The 11,502-nt window shown below is 46.2% G+C and overlaps 1 pseudogene; it reads right to left on the bottom strand.

Annotated features, from left to right (window-relative positions):
• Positions 1 to 3,442: 3,442 nt before the first annotated feature.
• LOC102429493 lies at positions 3,443 to 4,524 on the bottom strand (annotated as a pseudogene).
• Positions 4,525 to 11,502: the final 6,978 nt, after the last annotated feature.

Raw genomic sequence — 11,502 nt, 5'->3', positions numbered from 1 at the left:
ATTGGGGTGTCATAGTTGGTAGCTGTCAGCAAAAGTCTTCCCAAGTATTGAAGAAAGCTCTTTTGGGGGGATTGTGGGGAGCTCTTTTGAAGTAGAAAAGAATGGGATGCATACGAAGGGGCAAACAGAAATGAGAGGTTTAGAGCACAAACTCTGATATCTTTCTTTAAACCTGAGATCCGGCTGTGTCTGTGGCCAGTACAAACTCCTCGATTTCCCAGTTAAGTGAGCCAACACATCCATTTTTGTTGCTTAAGCTAGCATGAATTGAGTTCCTGTCACTTGTCTCCAAAGAGAGGTCTGACTAATAAGTTTGGCACCATGCTATTTATTTACCCTTCAGAAAATAATGGAAGTTGGGTGCTGGCCACAACTATCACTTCTTAAGTGTTCTAGTTCCCATGAGTCATACCAAGTGTGAGTTCCACGAATCTGAGTAGACAGAAGAACACATAATTTTTCCTCGATACTATTGTATGATAAACAGGACACAATTCACCAAACCCAAATTAGAAGTCGGATAGATAACATTTCACCCTGGGATACTGTGGTAGTCTGAATAATGGAGAGGATGAGATTGAGGTTTTTTAAAATATATATATTTTTATTGATTTCAGAGAGGGAGAGAGAGAGACAGAAACATCAATGATGAGAGAGAATCATTGATCATCTGCCCCCTGCACGCCCCCCCCCAATGGGGATCAAGCCCCCAACCCCAGGCATGTGCCCTGATTGGTCATTGAACTGTGACCTCCTGGTTCATAGGTTGACACTCTGAGCCACACTGGCCCGGCGAGATTGAGGTTTTTGAGGTGAGGTTTTTAGTGAAATGGTATGAGAATTCTCTCAGTTGGTTAAAGCTGAAGATTGAGAAGGGGAGTGGTCAGTTTTAAAGAAACAATTAGAAGGACAGGACGTTGAACTGCAAGGAGCAGAGGCATTAGGAGTCACAGAATTTTAGAGATAGAGGGAGTCCCTGACAGATCATTCTTCTTCCTCCTAAACAATTCTGGTGATGGACAGCTAGGTAGGTCACCAGACAAAAGGTGGTCAGTGGTCCAAGGAGAACAGGGAGGGATGATCCTTCACATCCTCTAGCAGCTACCTAAGAATCTAGGGATGAAATTGTAGAGGCCCTGTGTGTGTTCCACGGGAACTCACCAGAAAGACTGGAACTGGTCTGGTACCGTTGTCATGAGAAGAAAAAAATTTTTTAATGTATACAGTGCCAATCCCTTGCCACTCCCTGACTTCCAGGAGGAGGATCTTGGCTGGCTCAGTCAGCTGCCTGCCAGGTCTTTGACAAAGTTAAGAGACATAGTCAGGAGCAGGCCATATTTTTCCACTTGAGCAAAGAGGAGAGAGAGGGGAAGGGGGAGTAAGAAAGCAAGGTTAAGGACAGTGGAAAAGAGCAGGAGGAGAAGGGGAAAGAAACAGCTGTTGATGGGAATTAGGATTTTGGAGACAGAAATATGGAAAGAGAATTTGGAGGAGCTTGATTGTGTGTGGGGTGAGATGCAATTTCTCCTTGGCTTCCTTCTAAAGAGAATGTCATCAAAGACTTATATTATTTTAAAGGCTCTTTTAAAAAAATTGATTTTTAGACCCTGCTGGCATGGCTCTCTGGTTGAGCATGAATCTATAAACCAGGAAGTCATGATTCAATTCCAGATCAGGGCACATTCCTGGGTTGCAGGCTCCATCCCTGGGGGGCGGGGGGGCGGGGGGGAGTGAGGCATGCAGGAGGCAGCAGATCAATGATTCTCTCTCATCATTGATGTTTCTCTCTCTCTTCCTCTCTGAAATCAGTAAAAATATATTTAAAATAAATAAAAATTGATTTTTAGAAAGAGAGGAAGGGAGAGGGATAGAAAAATAGAAACATGGGTGATAGAGAAATATCATCGATTGGCTGTGTCCTGCATGCCCCATTCTGGGAATTGAGGCCACAATCTGGGCATGTGCCCTGACTGAGAATCGAACTGCCATCCCTTGGTTCCTTGGTCGACGTTCAGCCACTGAGCCGTACCAGCCAGGCTTAAAGGCTTTTTGTGAATTGAATCTGTTTTTCTCCTGGCTGTGTCACCCAGATTTCACGGGCCTGCCGTCAGCAGTTTGTAACCCCTCTAGCCAACTGAAGGTGCTATAGCATCTCACCTTCAGCTCCTGTTCCCAATACACAGAAGAAATCATAGTGACAACAATAACTTCCGCTTATCAAGTGGTGGGTGGGCATGTTGGCCATGGGGCCAGTGGATGCTAAGGTACACAGTAGCAATGACTCTCCAGCCAGTTTGGCTCTTAGTGTTCCTGTCAAAGAAACCTGGCAGGGTGTTGGCCGACGAATTGTGAAGATTTTCTTTGGGGTGATTAGTTTGACTTAGGAGGGAAGAAGAGAACTATCAGAGGAATAACAACCTAGAATGGTCTGGGAGTAGAAAGAAATCTGGTTCCTAAATACGGCAGATCTCACTCCCACAGGTGGGCATGAACTTGACTGAAAACCCAGGTAGTTGCCAGCCATTTCTGCCCACCCTCAGGAATCAATGAAAGCTTCTCGGGGGTGATCTGATAGGCAATCAATTATACTGTCAGATGGGAAAGTTTGGGTTTTGGTGATTCAGCAGTTTATAAGTGAGAAGATTGTGAGATCGGCCATGTTTAGAACAAGTATTGGAAAATCAGAGTGCTCTCAGGTGGAGAATGCAAAAGGGTAATTGAACAGGATTTGATTAATTCACGTGATTTCTACTCCAGTGTATTATAAGGATTATTAAGGCAGTATGTGGCCTAAAGATGGATGAATTGTAGGTTAAGAGAATAGTATGGTGACTGGATATATTTTCAAGGTAAGATGATGGGTTTCATGGGCAAGTGCTTGATTGGCTCTCTTCAGAAAACCAAGAACAAGTAAGGTTCATTCTTCTCATCTAAATTAATTTAGGCAGGTCTACGAAAAGAGGAGAAACTTTTTGTCAGTAAATAAGTTAAACTTGCAAAGATCAAATTTGAAGGGGAACCTACATTTCAGACCTTACTGTCTATACCAGCGGTTCTCAACCTGTGGGTCGAGACCCCTTTGGGGGTCGAACGACCCTTTCACAGGGGTCGCCTAAGACCATCCTGCATATCAGATATTTACATGACAATTCATAACAGTAGCAACATTACAGTTATGAAGTAGCAACGAAAATAATTTTATGGTTGGGTCACAACATGAGGAACTGTATTTAAAGGGCCAGAAGGTTGGGAACCACTGGAGGGAATTCCATAGTATATGTCAATGATTTTCAGCCTTTTTCATCTCATGGCACATGTAAACTAATTACTAAAGTTCGGAGGCACACCAAAAATGTATCTTTGCCGATCTGACCAAAAAAAAAAAAAAGTGTAATTTTGATTCATTCACACTGGACAGCTATTGTTGTGTTGGCTGTTGTCATTTTTTTTTTTAAGATAAAAACCCTTTGTATCAAAGTGATTAAAAAAGTACAAAAGTTAAACAGGCATAGAGGAGATTGGCAATCTTGAAAAATGCCCTCAAAAGTCAGCCTCAAACCTCGTCTAAATCTTGTAAGCTGGTGAACCCTGGAAGGCTAGCGCCCCTCGGAGGAGATGGGGAGCGATGGGTGAACTGAGCCTGCTGGCTTCCATGCTGGCAAACTTCTGCTGCCTCTGCAGTGTCGAATCCCCTCTGAGCAACGGGAATGCATGGGACACAGGCACTTTGGAGCTGAGACAGAGGGCAGGGCTGGCCCACCAGGCGTTCTGCTTGGTGGCCGCTCTCAGGAAGTGGGGGCCCCTGCTCCCCTGGGCATTGCTGAGACCAGGCAGCAGGGTCTGGGGGCTGAGCTTGTGGTCACTACAGACTGACAACTCGGCTCCAGGCCATTGTTTCCAGTCCTCGGTGTCCAAGGGAGGGCTGGTCCCAGAGCCTCAGGCCACTGGTGAGGGGAAGGCAGGCCAGTCAGGCCTCTGGGACCAGCTCGTGCCCTTCTGAGTGGGGCCCAGCACTCAGCAGGAGCCAGGACGAGGGGCAGACTGAGGAAGTAGTGTCACTGTACAAGGAGGCAGCAGGCATGTCAGGACCTCGGCGAGCTGCTAGGACAGCATGGACTGCTGCACGGCCTTCTGCAGCGACTGCCTCGTCACCAGCAAGCGCACCTCCTCCTCCGAGCGCTTGGTGAGCCGATTCCGGGCCTGGTCGTGTGTGACCATGGTCACGTCCCAGCCGTTCACCTGCATGATCTTGTCTCCAATCTGTAGCCCAGCAATTTCAGCAGGGCCTCCTTCCGATACCCGTGTGACATAAATGCCCTTATCTGTCTTGTCTTCTGAGAAAGGATTCTGGGAGGGATCCTGGTCAATTCCACCTCCAATGCTGAAGCCCAGGATTAAATTCTCACCTGGACGCAGCTTATGAATTTCAACTCTTTGCACCACGGCCGTGACCGGCTGGCCCGGGATGTAGGACATCTCGACCCCAATCTGGCAGCCAAGTACCGCTCAGCGAAGCCCGCGGTGAAAATCTGTCATTTTTTTTTTTAATTTGACAATCTAAGGCAGTGGTTCTCAACCTTCTGGCCCTTTAAATACAGTTCCTCATGTGACCCAACCATAAAATTATTTTCGTTGCTACTTCATCACTGTAATGTTGCTACTGTTATGAATCGTAATGTAAATATCTGATATGCAGGATGGTCTTAGGCGACCCCTGTGAAAGGGTCGTTCGACCACCAAAGGGGTCTCGACCCACAGGTTGAGAACCACTGATCTAAGGGAAAAGAGGTCAGTGCCCCTGACTAAACAGTCAGGTAGTGCATGTTTAAAAAATTCTAGCACCACACTGGTTGAAAATCGCTGGTATATGTCAATCCCCTTGCACCTTTAGTGTCTCATAAACTGGTATTCAGTGTGAAGTTGGTTATCCCACTGGGTAGTGATGGAGGCCAGCCTATGATGGATGTAAGAAAGTGGGCTGACAGCAGATACAATACGATGTCTGGCACAAGTAGGGAGCAGTACCTGCTATTCAGTTCAGAAGAGCCAGGAATTGTCATAAAATGATTGGCAGCATTTAAAATGCTTTTAGAAACAGGCTTTTGTATTTGGGGTTTTGTTTGATTGGTTTATGGGCTTATGAACTTCATTTTTTTAAAATATTTTTTTTTATTGATTTCAGAGAGGAAGGGCAAGGAAGAGAGATCATTGATCAGCTGCCTCCTGCATGCCCCCTACTGGGGATCGAGACCACAACCCTTGACCTGGAATCAAACCTGAAACCGTTCAATCCGCAGGCCAACACTCTATCCATTGAGCCAAACCGGCTAGGGCTGGACTTTATTTTTTTAAAATTTATCTTTATTGTTGAAAGTATTACAGATGTCCCCTTTGTTTTTTTCCCATTGAACCCCTCCTCCCCGCCCCCGCCCCTCCCAAGCCTTCGCCACACTATTGTTTGTGTCCATGGGCTATGCATATATGCACATAAGTTCCCTGGTTAGTCTCTCCCCTCCACTCCCCACCCCCACCTTCCCTTTGGAAATTCATGTCTCTTCCACGGTTCTATGTCTCTGGATCTATTTTGTTCATTGGATTCCACATATGAATGAGATCCTGTGATACTTATCTTTCTCTAACTGGCTTATTTCACTTAGCATAATACTCTCCAGGTCCATCCAAGCTGTTGCAAATGGGAAGAGTTTGTTCTTTTTTACCGCCACATAGTATTCCATTGTGTAAATGTACCGTAGCTTTCTTATCCACTCATCTGCTGATGGGCACTTGGGCTTAAAGAAAAATCTTTTCATTTTGTTTGTCGAAAGCCATTCAGTTGATCAACCCCAATCCTGGGCAGTGGTTAGTGGGCACATCCCTGGTGTGGCCCTGTGGAAGTTGTTAGTAGTTGCCAGTGCTTTACGGCGTTGCCATTCCACGGTATGTGTAGTGGGTGCAGATCAACCTGTGCCCTTTGTTTCATTTGTCAAGAACTGCAGTATTCTCCCATGACCGTTCCCTCTGCTAGGAGCTCCCACATAGGGGTTAGCCAGGGTCTGGGTCATTCTTAAGGATCTGGTCGTCTGGATTGTGGCAGGCACAGCTGCCTTGGGTAGGAGTGTAGTCCTGCAGAAAAATGAGGAAGAATGGCAGAGTGCTTATGTGGCCTAGCGAACTAAATGGAATCTGTAGGGGATGAAGTTGAATCACTGGACAAAAATGAAACTGGTAAGTTCACTGCAGAAAAGGCCAGCAGCAGCCCCTTCTCTGAGGGCCTAAGGCAGCCGTGGGCAAACTATGGCCCGCGGGCCGGATCCGGCCCGTTTGAAATGAATAAAACTAAAAAAAAAAAAAAAAAAAAAGACCGTACCCTTTTATGTAATGATGTTTACTTTGAATTTATATTAGTTCACACAAACACTCCATCCATGCTTTTGTTCCGGCCCTCCGGTCCAGTTTAAGAACCCATTGTGGCCCTCGAGTCAAAAAGTTTGCCCACCCCTGGCCTAAGGGGTGCCACTGGGATGGGAAGGAAAGTAAGAATAGAAGCTGAAAGGGCAAAACCAAGTGACACAAAACACAGGGCAGAGAAGTAATAATTATGTGTTGATTGGAACCCAAGAAACTAAAATAGGGGGTGGTTTGGGTGGGCATTCACAATGTACACTTTTCTGCCAATTTTTGCTTCTTAATGGTTGTTTTTGCCTTTGCTTGATCACTCCCCTCTCTGTCTTTAAAAAAACATTTTTATTTATTTTAGATAGGAAGGAAGAGGGAGAGAGACATAGAAACATCAGTGATGAGAGAGAATCATTGATCAGCTGCTTCCTGCATGCCCCCACACTGGAGATTGAACCATGACCTCCTGGTTCATAGGTCAATGCTCAACCACTGAGCCACGCTGGCCAGCCAGGCTCCTCTTTCTCTCTTGATAGCTCTCAATCTGTTTTCTAGTAACACTTGTATCTAGTAGGTGAAATGACTTCAGGCTCCCCACACCCATTCTGGGAGGGGTGGGGGGGAGGACGGGGCTGGGTAACCGGGTTCTCTCTTTACTTTCATAGTCTAAAGTGTCCTGTCCTGTTCCATCTTATTTAATCATGCTGTTCTCTTAAACAGTTCTGTGTCATCTCCCTTGTGGGCAGGAAAAGCTGGCTGCTTCAACCCATTTTAAGGACTTCTTAAGAGAAGACTGTTTACAGAGACCATCATGTGGAAACCTAACGCAGAAGGGCTCCCAGCAAGACTGGGAGCTGCTCCCATAGCATTTGTCGAGCTGAGCGGAACGGATATTTTTTCCCACGTGGTATTTTCTGTGCCTGGTCTGCTGCAGAGTGAGAGTCATGTCTAGATAGTCTTAAGCCCGTGCAGAAAAATTCCCCTTGGCCTCCATTCCTCTGGTCTGTTACTAGCACCATGGAGGGTGAAGCTGGAGTTGGTCCATCGTCAAATGGTACTGTTCTGGATTTTATCTTCCTGCCTTGCACAGTGAGATAAACATACTTTTAATCCCCATTTTTTATGCGCTCACTAGAAAGCAGACAGGGTTGTTCCAGAGTGGATTTCCTGTGTCATAGAAATCACAGATGCATAAAAGGAAAAACCAGATGTGCACAGAGAGCCTGCCTGGGCTTACACATTCTTTCATTCCCAGAGTCACAGGGCTTTATGGTCTATGTTCCCAAAGCCAGCTCATGTTTTCCTCCTTTGGCTATGTACTACTCTCCTTCATACTCAGAGTTTCAAGCTAGGAGGAAGTAGGTACGGATCTGGGTGTTTATGCACCGGGGCCTATCTCTGGATCTCTTCACGCATGTGGGGGCTAGTTTGCTTGAAAGTGTGGCTGTGCAGATCTAAGCAAGCTACTCCAGGGATACCCTTGAGCTTTGAACAACGTACTTGCAACCTATCAATTCTTTTTCATCCAGGAAATGCAAAGCCTACCTTCTCCAGGAAAGCCCTACAGCTTGAGTAGATCAGAAAGAGATGCCATTTGCCCCACGCATATCTGCAAATTACTATCTCTGAGAATTGCTGAGGCTGGTGCCTTCTGGCATGAAAGTGCGTAACATTGGTGCTGGATCTATGTTTGCCCACTAGAATACATTTTTTTTCTCAATCAAAAGAAAAAGTCTGCTACACATGCAAAATTAGCAGCACTATCCTTTTCATTGGAAACTCGTTGCCTGTTTGGGGGTTGTGGTGTAGAAGCTGTGTTTAGAGCTGTGTATCATGGAGGTTACACAAATCCCTCATCTAAGGGGATGAGAAGCAGAGCAGCAAACAATTAGTCAGCTGGTGTCTTGATGTCCCACTGTAGGACAGCTAAATTCTGGAGGGATTAGTTGGGACAAAAGCAGTGGATAGATACCTAGTTCAGGGGTAATTTTTTGGTAGTCTAACTAGACCCTCGATTCATGATTATTTCTTGAATGCCTACTATATGCTAGAATGCCTACTTCTGTTCTAGAAGCTATAGAGACAGCAGTAAAAAATATAGACTCGCCCTGGCCGGTTTGGCTCAGTGGATAGAGCGTTGGCCTGCAGATTGAAGGGGCCTGGGTTCGATTCCGGTCGAGGCACATGCCTGGGTTTCGGACTCGATCCCCAGGAGGGTGTGTGCAGGAGGCAGCCGATCAATGATTCTCTCTCATCACTGATGTTTCTATCTCTCTCCCCCTCTCCCCTCCTCTCTGAAATCAATAAAAAATATATATTAAAAAAATATAGACTCTACTATCCTTGAAAGTATAGTCAAGTGGATGGAGACAGGCTGTCAGTGGTAATAAGTGCTATGAAGAAAAATAAAATAAGGCCACGGGTGGTGTGTTTTAGGTAGGTTAGCGAGGGAATTTCTTTCTTATAAGGATGCCTTTGAGCAGGGACCTGAATCAAGCAATGGAGCCAATCATGTAGATATCTGAAGGAAGATCACTCCAGTCCAAAGGAAGAGCTTGGAAAGGCTGAGTTGGAAGTTGATCTGAGAACCAGCAAGGGGGGCGGTGTGGCTAGTGCTGGGGGAGCCAGGGAAGAGTGGTGGGCAGTGGGGCCGGAGAGTTGACTGGGGGCAAGACTGTGTAGGGCCTTGTCCGGAGGGAAGTGGGAAGTGATGGAAGGCTTTGAGCAGAACAGTGATCTGATGTGACTTAGGCTTTAAAAGGATCACTCTGGCTGCCATGGTGTTCATAGAGTATAGGAAGGCACCAGACAAAGCAGGGGGACGGATTAGGAACCTATTGTGGAAGTCCAGGTCAGGGAGATGGTGGTCCAGGTGGGGAAGTAGTGCTGGAAAAGGAGGGGCGTAACTGGATTCCGGATATATTTCATAGGTAGAGCCAACAGCACTTTCTGGTGGATTGGGTGTAGAGTATGAGAAAAAGGAGTTGAGGATGACTCCACGTTTTTGTTTGTCAGTCTGTGTGTTTGGTTTTCAAGCAACTAGAAAAAATGGAATTGGCATTTATTGTGACGGGGAGAAGCAGAGTTTGGAGGGAATTCAAACCCTGGACTTGGCACATTTGAGATCTGATGAGACGCTCAAGTGGAGATGTCAAGTAGGTAATTGTTGACAAGAATCTGGAGTTCAGGAAGCCAGGTTAGGTATAAAATGAGGCTCTGATAGAAGCCGAGGGCTCCGCTCATCCCATTCTAAATAAATGCTTAAAAAGTCTTCACCAGCCCTAGAACCCACTGAGCATACAAGACATGCTATGAACCGGAGATTAAATTGCCTGGACCATGGATAGAATAGCTCTAGTCTATCAGCTTACAATTTATTATTAACCAACGTTTACCAACTCCACGCCAGGCACTGTGCCAAATGTTGGGTATTCAATGGAGAACAAGACATGCTCCTTGTCTTCATAGAATCTTTAGTCCTGTAGGGGAATGGCGATGTCAGTACAGTTCAACGGAGGTAAGTGTAGGGTGCTATTGGACACAAAGGAGAAGCACCTAATCCAGTCCTGGGGGGGTGGCAGAGAGAGGGCCTGAAGAAAGAGTACGGTAGTCAGGCAAAGAGGCGAGAGAGCCCAAGCCGATTTGGTTCAGTGGATAGAGCCTCGGCCTGCAGACCAAAGGGTCCCAGGTTCGATTCTGGTCAGGGGCAGCACATATCTTGGTTGCAGGCTCCTCCCCAGCCCTGGTCGGGCGCATGCAGGAGGCAACCAATAGATATGTTTCTCTCACATTGATGTTCCTCTCTGTCTTTCCCACTCTCTTAAAAAAAAATCAATGGAAAAAGGTGAAGATTAACAGGAAAAAAAAAGAGTGAGAGAGAGGGGTGGAGAATGTTCTAGGGAGAGAGAGAGCATGCATCAAACAAAGGAAAAGTCTGTGCAGGCAAAGGACCAAAGTTCCGGTTGGCATGTCTGGAGTGCAGAGTGAACGGGGTAGAGACAGAGAGGGGCAAGTAGTGACTGGAGGAGTGATCAGGAGCCACACCATGAAGGATCTTAATGAGCAATGCTGGGACTTGGTTATAAAAGCTCCAGGAAGCCTCTGAGTTGTAAGCAGAGGAAAGGGGCTAGTCCAGGGGTGGGCAAACTTTTTGACTCGAGGGCCACAATGCGTTCTTAAACTGGACCAGAGGGCCGGAACAAAAGCATGGATGGAGTGTTTGTGTGAACTAATATAAATTCAAAGTAAACATCATTACATAAAAGGGTACGATCTTTTTTTTTTTTTTTTAGTTTTATTCATTTCAAACGGGCCGGATCCGGCCCGCGGGCCGTAGTTTGCCCACGGCTGCACTAGCCGCTAGTGTAAAGAGTGGATTGGAGGGAGACAAACCTGGAAGCAGTTACCATCAGAGGATGGGAGATGGTGGCAATCTGACACTCATATGCCCCTATAAATGTGTCCATATAATACAACACAGGGCCTGGGTTTGCTTTGCTTACCCTCAAGCGAATGGAAGATGCTCTCCAAGAAGCTAATTACTTTGATGGAAAAGAGACACAGGATGCCTATATTTTAATAGGGGGCCAGGGTGTGGGAGGAAGCAAGGGAAAGCACAGTTCCAGATGGGACAGCTTCCAAGAAGAGTAACCTCTCGTTATGGGGGGGTCGGGAGCCAAGACCGGAAATAAACACCTTATAGTCTTTCTAAGCACCTCTTGCTTTGTGCAACGTGTGTGCGGTGCAGTGTGTGGTTAGGACAGGGCCTGGATTCTGTGTGAAGGTGCTAAGTGCTGGGTGTGTATTTGGGAATGCAAGTTTGTGGTGGGAAGTTTGACCTGAGTCTGCGTTAATGTGCAGAACTCTGGAATGCATCCTGTGCAAGTACATACCTGCAGCAAAAAGGGAGATGCGTGCAGTATACGCAGTGAGAGAACACAGGCCTTTTGACGGCCTGCGTCTCAGACAGAACAAGCTATGGGTTCTGTTCCAATCCAGATATTCTTTTGGTTTTTGCACACAGAAGGCACGCACATATTTGTCGACTGAATGATTGTTTCACTTTTATTAAGATTCAATCATTTGTTGGAAATATATAGGTTTGGT

The sequence above is a fragment of the Myotis lucifugus genome, unplaced genomic scaffold, assembly GCF_000147115.1.
Source record: "Myotis lucifugus unplaced genomic scaffold, Myoluc2.0 scaffold_4190, whole genome shotgun sequence".
NCBI classification, from domain to species: Eukaryota; Metazoa; Chordata; class Mammalia; order Chiroptera; family Vespertilionidae; genus Myotis; species Myotis lucifugus.
This window is presented reverse-complemented; position numbering and strand designations above follow the sequence as displayed.